General features: G+C 40.8%; 2 long non-coding RNA genes across 2 annotated transcripts; both read right to left on the bottom strand.

The window, feature by feature from the left end:
- Positions 1 to 3,135: 3,135 nt before the first annotated feature.
- Positions 3,136 to 4,803, bottom strand: LOC140805003 (uncharacterized). The gene is made up of 3 exons (XR_012112250.1): positions 4,080 to 4,803; positions 3,900 to 3,939; positions 3,136 to 3,336 (listed from the first exon to the last, which is right to left on the bottom strand). It is a non-coding gene; the product is annotated as an uncharacterized lncRNA (long non-coding RNA).
- Positions 4,804 to 5,070: 267 nt separating this feature from the next.
- LOC140805002 (uncharacterized) lies at positions 5,071 to 6,473 on the bottom strand. Its single transcript, XR_012112249.1, has 3 exons — positions 6,222 to 6,473; positions 6,042 to 6,081; positions 5,071 to 5,478 (listed from the first exon to the last, which is right to left on the bottom strand). It is a non-coding gene; the product is annotated as an uncharacterized lncRNA (long non-coding RNA).
- Positions 6,474 to 16,397: the final 9,924 nt, after the last annotated feature.

Here is a 16,397-nt window from a genome sequence, read left to right as displayed (position 1 = left end):
CTTGTATACTAAATTGTTTGAATATCTGATACATGGCTCCTCGATGAGCAGCAGTTCCTCTACGACCATTAGCGCCAGAACAGGGGAGTACATCCGGAGATACGATGGATGTCACTGCTACACCCATGGAGACTCTATTAAAGCGATTCCAGTCATTCCGACCACCGAACTTAAAGGGTACAGAAAATGCCATCGAATGCGAAAGCTGGTTGGAGGATATCGAGATGTTATTCGAGTCTTTAGGGTACAGTGATGAGAAGAGAGTGAAGCTCATTGGCCATCAACTGCAAGACATTGCTAACCATTGGTGGTTGAATATCAGAAGAGCACTAGAACAGCGTGGTACTGAGATTACATGGAAAGTGTTCAAGACCGAGTTCTATCAGCGATTCTTTCCTGTATCCTACCGTAAAGATAAAGGCGCTGAATTTGCAAACCTGAGGCAAGGGCAATTGAACATTGAAGAGTACGTTGCTAAATTTTCTTCTTTGCTTCGCTTTGCACCTCACGTTTCAAGTAATGATGAGGCCATGGCAGATCAGTTTATAAATGGCCTGAATCCAGATATCTTTACGTTGGTCAATACCGGGAGACCCGATAATTTCTCGGATGCATTGAATCGTGCCAAAGGAGCTGAAGCAGGATTGCTTAGGCAACGGAGTGCTCCGTATGTTGCACCGAGTCCGAGACCGTCACTACCTCCATCTCAAGTTCCTCCTCCTCGATTCGAAAGTGGTGGTAGCAGTAGTGGACGCAAAGATCATTTGAAGGCAAAGGGCAAACAGTTTAAAAGGGCAGGGAGCAGTTCTTCGAGCTCCAGCGGGTCAAAACAGAGAGGTTTTGGCCAAAGTCTAGAGGTAGCAAGTGGATATTGCAATACTTGTGGAGGTAAGCATGCCACAGAACAATGTCAGGGTGTATTGGGTAAATGTAACGTATGCAAGCAACCGGGGCATTATGCCAAGGTCTGTCCTCAGAGGAGTGGTGCATCGAGATTCCAGGCGGCAGGATCGTTTGCCTCCGTGACGCAGCCTGAGAGGCAAGCTTCATCTGTTCACTCATTTCAGCCGCCACCTACACCGACCCAGCCTCGAGCCAGAGGTGGCCAGTCAGGGAGTCAGCCTCAGAGACAACAGGCTCAGGTGTTTGCCTTGACTGAAGAGCAAGCACAGGATGCCCCAGATGATGTCAAAGCAGGTAACTGTTCTCTTTGCGGTTATCCTGCTTATATATTGATAGATACGGGTGCATCGCATACATTCATTTCAGAATGATTTGCATTGTTGCATTCTCTGCCTGTTGAGTCGTTGTTAGATGTTGTGTCTATTATTTCTCCGTTGGGAAGTGGTTTGATAGCTGTGACCACGGTTAGACATTGCATCTTAAGGTTTGAGGGTCATGAAATTGATCTAGATTGCATAGTACTCGGGTTAGATGATTTTGATTGCATTGTTGGTATTGACATGCTAACAAATTACAGAGCTACCGTGGATTGTTTCCACAAGATTGTCAGATTCAGACCTGAGATGACAGATGAGTGGAAATTCTACGGGAAGGGTTCCAGATCTCGGATTCCCTTGATTTCGGCTTTGTCTATGAATAAGTTGCTGCAGAAAGGAGCAGATGGGTTCCTTGTGTATGCTGTAGATGTTCAGAAATCTAGCCCGACATTGGCAGATATACCAGTAGTACGAGAATTTGCAGATATCTTTCCAGATGAGATCCCAGGATTACCTCCGGTGCGAGAAGTAGATTTTAGTATTGATTTGATTCCAGGTACCACTCCTATTTCGAGAGCTCCGTATAGGATAGCACCGATAGAGTTGAAAGAATTAAAGGCAGTTGGAAGATCTGCTAGCCAAGGGATATATCAGACCTAGTGTATCTCCTTGGGGTGCTCCGGTGCTATTCGTGCGAAAGAAAGATGGATCCATGCGGCTGTGTATCGATTATAGGCAACTGAATAAGGCCACGATAAAGAATAAATATCCATTGCCTAGGATCGATGATTTATTTGATCAATTGCAGGGATCCTCTGTTTATTCTAAGATTGATTTACGATCCGGATATCATCAGCTCCGAGTTCGAGATGTAGATATACCAAAGACAGCATTTCGAACCAGGTATGGGCATTACGAATTTATTGTTATGCCTTTTGGTTTAACAAATGCTCCGGCGGTATTTATGGGCTTGATGAATCAAATATTTCAGAGATATTTGGATGATTTTGTTATTGTCTTTATCGATGATATTCTGGTGTATTCTAAGAACAGAAATGAGCATACAGAACATCTCAGAATTGTGTTGCAGACACTGAGAAATGAGAGATTGTATGTGTAACGACCCATTACAGGCCCAGTGGACTGCCCATACGGCCCACTGCCCCGATCGACCCAAGGCTATCCCGATCTTGGGGTCCCTCTATGGGGCCTTGTCCCTCACGGGCTTTCCATAGGCGTCGTACGGGTTACTCATAGAACTCTTAAGCCCATGAACTTAAGTTTGTGCCTCCCCAGGATCGAACCCAAGATCACATGGATATATAGATACTTGGCACAATCCTGGTACCAATTGAGCTAGTAGCTCAATTGGTACCAGGATTGTGCCAAGTATCTATATATCCATGTGATCTTGGGTTCGATCCTGGGGAGGCACAAACTTAAGTTCATGGGCTTAAGAGTTCTATGAGTAACCCGTACGACGCCTATGGAAAGCCCGTGAGGGACAAGGCCCCATAGAGGGACCCCAAGATCGGGATAGCCTTGGGTCGATCGGGGCAGTGGGCCGTATGGGCGGTCCACTGGGCCTGTAATGGGTCGTTACAATAAAAGGCGCCTTTTATTGTAACGACCCATTACAGGCCCAGTGGACCGCCCATACGGCCCACTGCCAACCGACCCAAGGCTATCCCGATCTTGGGCTCCCTCTATGGGGCCTTTGTCCCTCACGGGCTTTCCATAGGCGTCGTATGGTTACTCATAGAACTTCTATAGTCCAGGCTATAGTTTGTGCCTTCCAAGAATGGAACCCAAGACCTCCCTGGATATAAGGTACTTGGCAACATATCTTGTACCAATTGAGCTACTAATGTGACACCCCTGACCTCTTTAAATAAAATACGCAACGGAATAAAAATAATTTTCTTTAAAATATGGAAGGAGTTTAAAAATACATTTTCTTTAAACATTTTACAACCAAAATAAATACATGATCATTCAAAAGGTATAACAAAATACAAAACATCATTCCTATGATCATGCCATCAAAATCATCCTTCCAACGGTGCATGCATATGACTCCCTGTCCACAGTCAACGTCCCGGGCCTCCACTCTGATCTGCATCACATGAAATAACTGAAATGAGAATAAATCTCAGCAAGTGGAACTCTTACATAACAATGATACATAGTATACTTTGTAAAACATGACTTTGAAATCATAAATACCATCAACTCTGAAACATGAATACTGTAGCAATAACTGTAGCAATAGCAATAGCAATAGATAGCAATACGATGGTATTTCTCTTTTCTCTGGTTGGATTGATATCAATAGTATCTCTGTCTGTGGTTGCAAATATCCCATCGATATAAATCGATAACTGTGAGGGATAAAAGCCTATGGTTGTTGATCAACTAATTGCATGCAATGCTCTGACTATGATTCAATCAATCCAATAGAAACATTTGAACTCTGAATAGCATTTAAAGCCGTCCTTTCACAATCTCATATTTTCTCTTGTATTCCCTTTTAACAATAGTGAGGTATACAATACCTCCAATAGATAATCAATGAAATCAATACATAACAATGGATCAATGGAAGGGAATATCACTTTAAAATCTTTAAAACACAATACATATAATATCATGTGAGCAAAGGGATGAAATTCCACTTACAACCCAATAGAACACCTCAAATAAGCTCTTGGTTCACCACCTACAACAATAATCCATAAACAACACCAAAATCAACTCTATATCCAAAAATACAAGTTAAATAATCCATAGAACCAACCAATACTCCAACCTATAGCATGCCATTTCCAAAACCATGATAGAATTCAACCAAAAACTTACCTAAGCTTCCTAGCACCAAGGAGAACCACGATCTCAAGTCGAAAATCGAACTAGATCCAAGAATCAAAGGTAGGAAATGAAATGAAATGAAGGAAACCCTTGTTTCTAGAGAGGAAAAACGAGAATGGAGGAAAGGTAAGGTGAAAAGTGAAGTCAACTCAACCAAAAAGCAACTTAAAGCTTCGCCCATACCTCAATAATGCATGACCGCGGGTGCGCCAACACAAGGACCGCGGGTGCGCCAAGCCTACGACAAAAAAACCATTTTCTGAACCACTGAGACCGCGGGTGCGGTCCTTACATGACCGCGGGTGCGCTCTACCTTCGGACCAAATCTTACTCTGCGCACAGCTTCTACAAAGATCGCCTCAGAAACGCCTCTTCCCGTCCGAATTGGAAAAAGTGGTAAACTACAAAGTTGTAGCTCTATGTCTTATCTTGACTCCCTCAAAATTTCAGATCATTTGGAGGTCTGAGTAAAAAGTTATGCTAAATCTCCCAACCTGTGTCACTGGAGGAACGTCAAAACACACAACACACTTCGGGACACTTTTGGCTTACCTTCCACAATGATTTGAACAAAACTCAAAATACGAAAGTTATAGCCTTATGTCTTATCTAACCACTACAATTGGCCTCACCTCATTTGGATCAATATACCATTTATCATGAATTTAATCGTAACGCCGCTACAATAACACTGCACATCATCTATAACCAACTATACTATAAATCATAACTCGAAACTCTTAACATCCAAACTATACTTAAACTTACCCAAATATCCAATAATCATACAAAATCTTAAACCATACCGTACACCGGGCTCGGCTATTACAATCTCCTCTCCTTAGAGGAATTTCGTCCCCGAAATTGACGTCACTGTACGAACAACTCGGGATACTTCTCTCTCATCTCATCAATATCATCAATATTCAACTTAACCATACTATCCACATCAACCATAGAATCCAAAAACCCATCACAACCTCTACAGCTTCCCTCTTAGGTGGCATCCTCTACTCTACAATGTGCTCACAAAAGAAATATCAATAGATAACAATGGATAGATGCAAAGAAAACATACCCGGACAGTTGAAAGTAGACGAAGTCATATGCATTGGTCCGAAGAACACCGCTCTGATACCAAATGTGACACCCCTGACCTCTTTAAATAAAATACGCAGCGGAATAAAAATAATTTTCTTTAAAATATGGAAGGAGTTTAAAAATACATTTTCTTTAAACATTTTACAACCAAAATAAATACATGATCATTCAAAAGGTATAACAAAATACAAAACATCAGTCCTATGATCATGCCATCAAAATCATCCTTCCAACGGTGCATGCATATGACTCCCTGTCCACAGTCAACGTCCCGGGCCTCCACTCTGATCTGCATCACATGAAATAACTGAAATGAGAATAAATCTCAGCAAGTGGAACTCTTACATAACAATGATACATAGTATACTCTGTAAAACATGACTTTGAAATCATAAATACCATCAACTCTGAAACATGAATACTGTAGCAATAACTGTAGCAATAGCAATAGCAATAGATAGCAATACGATGGTATTTCTCTTTTCTCTGGTTGGATTGATATCAATAGTATCTCTGTCTGTGGTTGCAAATATCCCATCGATATAAATCGATAACTGTGAGGGATAAAAGCCTATGGTTGTTGATCAACTAATTGCATGCAATGCTCTGACTATGATTCAATCAATCCAATAGAAACATTTGAACTCTGAATAGCATTTAAAGCCGTCCTTTCACAATCTCATATTTTCTCTTGTATTCCCTTTTAACAATAGTGAGGTATACAATACCTCCAATAGATAATCAATGAAATCAATACATAACAATGGATCAATGGAAGGGAATATCACTTTAAAATCTTTAAAACACAATACATATAATATCATGTGAGCAAAGGGATGAAATTCCACTTACAACCCAATAGAACACCTCAAATAAGCTCTTGGTTCACCACCTACAACAATAATCCATAAACAACACCAAAATCAACTCTATATCCAAAAATACAAGTTAAATAATCCATAGAACCAACCAATACTCCAACCTATAGCATGCCATTTCCAAAACCATGATAGAATTCAACCAAAAACTTACCTAAGCTTCCTAGCACCAAGGAGAACCACGATCTCAAGTCGAAAATCGAACTAGATCCAAGAATCAAAGGTAGGAAATGAAATGAAATGAAGGAAACCCTTGTTTCTAGAGAGGAAAAACGAGAATGGAGGAAAGGTAAGGTGAAAAGTGAAGTCAACTCAACCAAAAAGCAACTTAAAGCTTCGCCCATACCTCAATAATGCATGACCGCGGGTGCGCCAACACAAGGACCGCGGGTGCGCCAAGCCTACGACAAAAAAACCATTTTCTGAACCACTGAGACCGCGGGTGCGGTCCTTACATGACCGCGGGTGCGCTCTACCTTCGGACCAAATCTTACTCTGCGCACAGCTTCTACAAAAGATCGCCTCAGAAACGCCTCTTCCCGTCCGAATTGGAAAAAGTGGTAAACTACAAAGTTGTAGCTCTATGTCTTATCTTGACTCCCTCAAAATTTCAGATCATTTGGAGGTCTGAGTAAAATGTTATGCTAAATCTCCCAACCTGTGTCACTGGAGGAACGTCAAAACACACAACACACTTCGGGACACTTTTGGCTTACCTTCCACAATGATTTGAACAAAACTCAAAATACGAAAGTTATAGCCTTATGTCTTATCTAACCACTCCAATTGGCCTCACCTCATTTGGATCAATATACCATTTATCATGAATTTAATCGTAACGCCGCTACAATAACACTGCACATCATCTATAACCAACTATACTATAAATCATAACTCGAAACTCTTAACATCCAAACTATACTTAAACTTACCCAAATATCCAATAATCATACAAAATCTTAAACCATACCGTACACCGGGCTCGGCTATTACAGTATGCCAAATTGTCAAAGTGCGAATTCTGGTTGAATCGAGTTGTCTTTTTGGGACATATCATATCGGGAGATGGTATTTCTGTAGATCCGAGTAAAGTGGAAGCTGTAATCAGTTGGCCGAGACCGACTTCTGTACCCGAAATATGCAGTTTCATGGGTCTAGCGGGATACTATAGACGATTCATCCAAGACTTCTCCCGTATTTCCAAGCCCATCACACAATTGACACAGAAGAATGCGCCATTCATATGGTCTGAGGAGTGTGAATCTAGCTTCCTAGAATTAAAGAAAAAGCTGACCAGTGCACCTGTCTTGATGATTCCTTCAGGTACGGGTAATTTCGTTGTATATTGTGATGCCTCTCACAGAGGTTTGGGATGTATTCTTATGCAGCGAGGTCATGTGGTCGCATATGCCTCAAGACAGTTGAAGACTCACGAGACGCGATACCCCATTCATGATCTTGAATTGGCGGCTATCGTATTTGCACTGAAGATCTGGCGTCATTATCTGTATGGCGAGAAATTCGAGATCTATTCAGACCATAAAAGCCTTAAGTACTTGTTCTCTCAGTCAGAGTTGAATATGAGACAGCGTAGATGATCTGTTAAAAGATTTTGATTGCGAGATCAAATATTATCCGGGAAAGTCAAATGCAGCGGCAGACGCCTTGAGTCGAAAGGTATGTGCCTTATCCTTATCGACGATAAGTGTTACCAAACTCGTGGAAAATTGCTGTTTCTCTGGATTAGAATTTGATACAGACAGGAGGCCACTACGACTTACTGCTATTCAAGTTGAGTCTAACTTGATCAGGAGGATCAAAGAAGCCCAACGAACCGATCAGAATGTGCAAAGATCGATTCAGATGGTCAGGGCAGGACATGTATCAGAATATCAGGTACGTGATCATGTTTTGTACGTTAATAACCGCCTCGTAGTGCCAGATGTTTCAGACTTGAGACATCAGATTATGTCCGAAGCACACTGCAGTCGGTTTAGCATTCATCCTGGTGGCAGAAAGATGTACAATGACTTGAAGACACAGTTCTGGTGGAAACAGATGAAGTCGGACATCGCAGAGTATGTGTCTAAATGTTTGAACTGCCAACAGGTGAAGGCCGAGAGGAAGAAGCCCGGAGGGTTACTTCAGAGTTTGTCTATTCCTGAATGGAAATGGGATCACATTTCCATGGATTTCGTGACGAAGTTACCACGATCTTCCCGAGGCTGTGATGCGATTTGGGTCGTTATCGACAGATTAACCAAATCAGCTTGTTTCATCCCATACCGAATGACTTACAGACACGATCAGATGGCGGAGATATATGTTCGAGAGGTAGTCAGATTACATGGAATGCCGAAGTCCATCGTATCAGATCGTGATCCACGATTCACTTCACACTTCTGGCATAGTTTACAGCAGGCCTTAGGTACTGTTAGAGTAGGTGCCCGTCGAGCCAAGTGTTGGCCGAGTGTTCACAATGAAACTCTATGAATAAGCAATCTTTATTTTAATAATATTTGAAATTATTATTTTGGCAAATCTTTATCTGTATACCCATGCTAGCTGCATAGATAAAGCCCTTGAATATACAAATAGTAGAAAGAATATGAGATGCTAATATGATGAGTATCATGAAACTCATATTTGTAATACTGTATATTCTAAACGGTTCCTAGTCGATTCAGCCGCCACTAAGAAGGATATAGGCCGCTCGAGTTAGAGACTAGTATCTGCGATGTGAGTACCATGTTTCATTGGTAGGGGACATTGTGATGTCCGAACATGCAGATAGGTGCTCCTTGTAGAGTGCACTGAACAACCCTCCATAAAAGGACTTTCCAAGTGGTTCTCACTTATCGAGTGGAAAAGTCCTGGTTTATGATTGTACAGAATTAGTCCTTATGACCCGGGACAACATTGAGACTCTATGTGCTAGAATTACACTTTGACTTGTTTACCGACTCTCATGGGGTCATCAGGTGGCAAGATTGGGTGTTCTGTCGAAACACATAGGAGTCGATGCATTGTAGTCGGGGATTCACCGCTTACCTTCGGGTATGGATATCCTATGTGTTATCATGTGTATGTAGATCGAAATCTCTGGCCAGAGTATGGTTGTAATTATGAAAGGTGTTTCATAGATTACACCATCGATGCAACTACGACATGACACATAGTATCGATTCATTGACAACTCTCGATAAACCAATGGTTGTCGAATCGATCGGGATATATGAGTTGAAGGGACCGTACTGTAGGCTAACCATAATTGAATGGTTCTTACAGGCACTATAATGTGATACCTAGGGAATCACGTAAGCGATGCTGCTAGGCGTTTAACGTGATTGGTTGGGTACTATCAGACTTGAGTTCTGACGTTCTTACTATCAAGGAGTTGATAAGTAAGAATGGAGAAATTGGGGTATGCTCGAATAAGGACATGTTTAGTCCGAATCACATGGAGATGTGAACCCACGGCTAGTTGTATCAATGAACCATTGAGGGCCACACAAGTACTAGCTTTGTAAATCCCGATGAGAAGTAAAAATAGTTCAATGTGTTGAACGGCTTATAAAGGAGTTTATAAGCGTAAGGAAAATTAGAAGTATGACTTCTATAAAGGAGAAAATAGTTCAATGTGTTGAACGACTTATAAATGAGTTTATAAGTGTAAAGAAAAATAGAAGTATGACTTCTATGAGAGAAATGTAAATTTTGATATATGGAAGTGTTCCTAAATTAAAATTTGGCCAAGTGAATAATGTATTTGAAAATTGTGATTTTCATAAACTTTATTATGGACTAAATTAAATTAATTCAAGTGTTGAATTAATTAAACACTAGTGGGCCTAGTAGAGTCCAAATAATTAAATTAATTCAAGTGTTGGATTAATTAAATAATATTGAGTCTAGTAGAGCTCAATTAAAATAATTATTTAACTAGTGGGACTTGGGTAAATTCAAGTAATGTTTAATTAGTCTCAAATATGTTTGAGTTAATTAAATTTAGTCCAAAGTTTTTAATTTGATTAAAAACTATATTGTATGCATGCATGGGAGGTGAAGGGTTGGAGATTACTTTTGAATAAAATATTGGCATGGCATGCCACTTTTTGGATCAACTTTTTGCAACCCCAAGAGAACTCTTCCCTCCTCCATTACACAAGCATATGGCCGAAACATACCTCCAATTCTCTCCCAAGTTTTTTCTCCATTTTGTTCTTCAAATTGTTGAAGAATAAAATACTTCTCTTTCATAAATCTTCTTGTTTTTCTAGTGCAAAACAAGAAGGGATTTACCTAGTTAGTGGTGGGCTTGATTTTGAAGGAAAGAACTCAAAGAAAAGGAGGAGCTTGTAGATTTCTTCATGCCATTCAAGAGCCAAGTTGTTTACAACTTGGTTGGTGCCATCATCAATCTCTTGAGATTGATAGGTAACGATTTTCTAACACCCTATGAATGTCATTATGTGTGTTTTTGTATTTGTTGCACAAAGAAATGGGGTGGCCGAAATTTTCCTCATAAAATTCGATTTTTGTGCTTCCGTTGCGTTTCCGGCCACCGTAACCGGTCCGCTTTCAAGTGGTATCCGAGCTATGGTTACGTTTTTGTGTAGCAAATACAATATATATTATGTTGAGATCGATTTCTAACCGCATGAGTGTGTTTTTGCAACAAATCGAGGGCCGTTTTTGGGGAAAATTCGGGCAGCAAGTTGCTGCCCGTGTCGGGTAGCTCGGGCAGCCCGAGGGGCTGCCCGTTTCGGGCAGCTAGGGCAGCCCGAGGGGCTGCCCGTTTCGAGCAGCTAGGGCAGCCCGAGGGGCTGCCCGAACAGCCCCATCATTTTAAATAAAAAAAAAAAATTTTTTTGGTAAGTTGGCCGGAATCCGGCGACGGAGCTCCGGCGACGGCGATGACGACTAGGGTTTTCAAAATGTGTTTTGAAATATCAAAGTGTCATGGGCCTTGAATTGTTGGGCCATTGGATGGCTAACATGTTTGTGATTTTAAATGGGCCAAAATGTTTTTGGTGAAAAAATAAGTTTTTGGGCCCTTAAGTTTAAAATTACAAAAGGTGCAAATTTTTCTCATGAAATAAATAATTTAAGTTGGACTTTAATTATTTATAGTAAATGGTGATTTACAAGAAATTCGGTTATAAATAAATTAATTTGAAAGTAGACAAAGGTGTTTGTATACTTTGTTAATTTAGTTTATAATCGTGGCGGTTAGTGATTGGATCAAGATATATAATATTGGATCAATTAATTATTGTGATAATTAATTGATGGTGTATGATATGTGATATTATGCATGAAGGATGATCAAAAGCCCAAGCCCAATTTGCTAGGTGTATGCTAGGATATTTTGTGTTGAATGATTGTAATAATTATCAAATTTAAAGTGGGCTTGGTTTATGGCCCGTTCCCACCCCATGAGATGTATCCCTATTTGCCATGGATATTTATTTGTAAATATTAGTATAGTGGATGATCAAGATTGGAAGATGGTGGCCATGATGATTATGAAGATCGAAGACATGTAAATATTGGAAGCCAATGTAATAGTTGCATTTGCATCCCGTGCATTTCCCTAGGATTGGACCTAGGCCCGTGTTTAGCTCACACGGGCCATTAGTATTGGGGCGATTGATCATCCTTGTCTTGTTTACTGTTTATAATATATGCATGATATGTTATAAATAATGAGTATGTGCGTTATTATTATGATAATAACAAAGTTGCATGAATCCGGCAAACATACGATCAAACATGGCGAGCTTTTAAAATAAAATTAATGATGAGACCTTTCAAAACTAAAAACCCTCATTTTGAATAAGATTCAAAATTAATATCAAGCCCGAAAAGGGGAATTATAAATTTGTTTATAATTTCCTTGTCTTCCATCGACAATGGGTGCATGATGAACGCTACCCGTACTCGGGGCTCGGCTCATATTATTGGGGGAGCTTTGGGTGCCGGAAAGCTGTGACATCCATTGACATGGTGATGTGAACTACGTGGAACTCCCATGATTTCGGCTCATATTATTGAGGGAACTCATGGCGACCGTCCATTAAGGTTCAACATCGATGGGTAAGGCTTGACACGTGAAGATGAACGACGTCATATTATTGGGTCCTAATCAAACGTGAGACAAAAGTTTACGTAGAGGGTTGCATTGTGATGCAATTGGAAACTACCTTTTAGGAATTGTGATTGGCTGATATTATTCGGGATCATAATTCGCTAATTGGACCTTACGTACCTACTGAGGAAAGGAGTTTCCCGTCTTCACCAGAGGGTAGTGAAAGATGTCAAAACAGTGGGAGTAAATATTTATAAAGTTAAAGTCCATACTTTATATCTTACCAAATATTTAAAATAGTCATCAACATTTATCTGTTTTTACTTTTCAGTACAAATCGACAATGTCTTCGATGCGCAATTCGATATCTATAATACTCGACAAACACATATTAACTGGACCTAATTACCTCACTTGGCTAAGAAATTTAAAAATAGTCTTGAATTCGGAAAGGGTAACATATACACTGACTCAGTCGCCCCCTGTTGAGGCTCCGACTGACTGCACTCCTGAGGAATTGCAGGCTTACAAGGAATGGTGTGACCATGACTTGATAGCCAGGTGTTATATGCTGACTTCTATGAACGATGAGCTACAGAGGCGTTTTGAGGGTGCAAAGAGTGCTGCTGACATTCATTTGCATCTCAAAGAGCTCTTTGGAGAGCAAACGCGTCCTCTTAGGCATGCTACCGTCAAGAAGCTGATCACTTTGCGCATGCGAGAGGGGACCTCGGTCCATGAGCATGGCCTAAAGGTGATCGGGCTCGTGGACAAGCTCGTTGGCATGGATCTGATCCTGCCTTCGGAGTTGACCACCGACATGTTGCTGTTATCGCTGCCTAGCTCATTTGATCCTTTTGTGGTGAACTACAACATGAACAAGATGGAACCGACCCTTGAGGAGTTGGTGAACATGCTTGTTACGTTTGAATCCACCATCAAGAAAGAGAAGTTGGTTCTTTATGTGGGTTCTTCATCTGGTACGAAGATTGATCCACATGGGAAGGGAAAGAAGAGTTCTTTCCAACGTCCCGAGAAGAACGTGCCCTTGTTGAGGCAATCTCCAAACCCTGTTGAGGCAGCCAGACCAGTTAAGGCTGACAAGACTAATGATGTATGTCATCACTGCAAGAAGCCTGGACATTGGAGGCGTAATTGCAAAGAATATCTTGCCCAGAAGTGTTCTGGAAACGGTATGTTCTAAATTTAAGTAAACATTTTAATTAACTCTACTTCTTGGGTATTAGATACCGGTTGTGACTCACATCTCTGTAATGGGTTACAGGTGATGGGAAGAAGTAGGAAGCCTAAGGAAGGTGTGACCTTCTTGAGGATGGGCAATGGAGCAAGAGTTGCTGCCAAGGCTATTAAGGATGTTTACTTATTGTTGAACAATGACTTTAAGTTAATTTTAAGAGATGTTTTGTTTGTACCTGTTTGATGTAAAACATTGTTTCCATTTCTATTGTGATAAAAATGGATATTCTTGTTTATTTAGCAAAGGTGTTTGCAACATTTACAAGAATGAATGTTTAATTGGTACTTAAGAACTTGAAAACGATCTCTATAACTTAAAAGTAAAAGATATTCTACTAAATGTCCATTCAAAGGCAGATACCATATGAGATATGGATGGGTAAGCCTCCCAAATATTCTTATCTTAGAATATGGGGAGCCCTGCTTATGTGAAGCAGGTAAGTGGGAGATAAATTGGATTGTTGATCCATTTTATGTTACTTTGTGGGATATCCAAGGAATTAAGTTGGATATCATTTCTATCATCCCCAAGAAACAAAAGTGTTTGTTTCTAGGAATGCAACCTTTTTGGAAAGGGATTTTCTATTGGATAGAAAAAGGCAGATGATAGAACTCGAAGAGGTTCGAGAGAAACCCACAATTATAGAACCCACACCCGATGAGCCAAGAGAGGAGATACAAGCTCCTAGCAGATACGAGAAAGTCTCGAGACCACCTATGAGGTATGGTCAGCTTCTTGAAGAAGGCCATGATGAGCCTAACCATGGATGTGATCCATGGACCTTCAAGGAAGCGTTATCTGATGCCAATTCATCCAAGTGACTTGAAGAAATGGAATCTGAGTTGAATTCCATGCATTCGAACCAAGTGTAGGATCTTGTGGATCCACCTGTGGGAACTGTTCCTACAGGGACTTGGGGAGGATGGGAAGGTGTTGACCTTCAAGGCGCGATTGGTGGCAAAAGGATGTACTCAAAGACAAGGAGTTGACTTTGAGGAAACCTTTTCCCAATCGCAATGTCCAAGTCCATAAGGATTTTATTAGCCATAGCTGCATAGTATGACTATGAGATATGGCAGATGGATGTCAAGACAAACTTTCTTAAATGGGGATTTTAAGAAAGTTATTTACATGTCTAAACCTGAAGGGTTTACATCTATCGGAAGTGAGCATATGGTATGTAAACTTCAGAGATCTATTTATGATCTAAAGCAGGCATCAAGGAGTTGGAACCTCAGATTCGACAGTACAATCAAATAGTTTGATTTACTAAGAATCCTGAGGAACCCTATGTGTATAAGAAGGTCAGTGGGAGTGTTGTGACATTCCTGGTGCTTTATGTTGATGACATTCTACTCATTGGGAATGATGTAGGAATGTTGCAATCAACTAAGATAAGGTTAGCGAGTAAGTTCTCGATGCAGGACTTGGGTGAAGCATCTTTTGTATTGGGATACAGATCTATTGAGATAGATCGAAAAGATGGCTTGGTCTCACCCAGTCCACATACATTGATACCATCGTGAAGCAGTTCTCGATGGATGAGTCCATGAGAGGACATCTACCAGTGTGTCATGGCGTGTCCCTATCCAAGTCTGTCTCCCAAGACAGATGCAGAGATAGTGGCGATGACACGCATTCCGTATGCTTCGGAAATTGGTAATATCATGTATGGGATGATATCTACACGTCCTGACGTGGCGTTTGCACTATATGTAGTGAAATGATATCATTCGAACCCTGGTCTTCCACACCTGAAAGCTGTGAAAGACATCCTCAAGTAGTTGAGAAGGACCAATAAAGTGTTCTTGGTCTATGGGGTGGAGAACTAAAATTGGAAGGCTATACTGACTCTAGCTTCCAAAGCGATATCGATGACTCGAAGTCAACCTCTGGTTTTGTATTTATGCTCAATGGTGCTGCAGTCTCTTGGAAGAGTTCCAAGCAAGACAATATTACGGATTCCAGCACAGAGGCCGAATACATTGCTGCATCAGATGCAGCAAGGGAGGCTGTTTGGATAAGGAATTTCGTCCAAGAGTTGGGCGTCATTCCTAATGGAGTTGCTCCTATCCCGGTGTTGTGTGACAACACGGGAGCTATAGCTCAAGCAAAGGAGCCTAGGTCTCATCAGAAATCCAAACTAGTATTGATAAAGTACCACATCCTCGGAGAGATTGTGGAAAGTAGAGAAGTGTCTTTTGACACAGTCGGCTCCGCAGATAATGTTGTTGATCCACTAGCTAAGCCTTTACCTGGACCATTATTCGACAAGCATCGCGAATCAATGGGTTTTAAGCATATGGGTAGTTGGCTCTAGTGCAAGTGGGAGATTGTTAGAGTAGGTGCCCGTCGAGCCAAGTGTTGGCCGAGTGTTCACAATGAAACTCTATGAATAAGCAATCTTTATTTTAATAATATTTGAAATTATTATTTTGGCAAATCTTTATCTGTATACCCATGCTAGCTGCATAGATAAAGCCCTTGAATATACAAATAGTAGAAAGAATATGAGATGCTCATATTATGAGTATCATGAAACTCATATTTGTAATACTGTATATTCTAAACGGTTCCTAGTCGATTCAGCCGCCACTAAGAAGGATATAGGCCGCTCGAGTTAGAGACTAGTATCTGCGATGTGAGTACCATGTTTCATTGGTAGGGGACATTGTGATGTCCGAACATGCAGATAGGTGCTCCTTGTAGAGTGCACTGAACAACCCTCCATAAAAGGACTTTCCAAGTGGTTCTCACTTATCGAGTGGAAAAGTCCTGGTTTATGGTTGTACAGAATTAGTCCTTATGACCCGGGACAACATTGAGACTCTATGTGCTAGAATTACACTTTGACTTGTTTACCGACTCTCATGGGGTCATCAGGTGGCAAAGTTGGGTGTTCTGTCGAAACACATAGGAGTCGATGCATTGTAGTCGGGGATTCACCGCTTACCTTCGGGTATGGATATCCTATGTGTTAT

The sequence above is a fragment of the Primulina eburnea genome, chromosome 11, assembly GCF_022965805.1.
Source record: "Primulina eburnea isolate SZY01 chromosome 11, ASM2296580v1, whole genome shotgun sequence".
In the NCBI taxonomy this organism is placed as follows: Eukaryota; Viridiplantae; Streptophyta; class Magnoliopsida; order Lamiales; family Gesneriaceae; genus Primulina; species Primulina eburnea.
The sequence above is the reverse complement of the archived record's forward strand: the minus strand, read 5'-3'. Positions and strand labels throughout refer to the sequence as shown.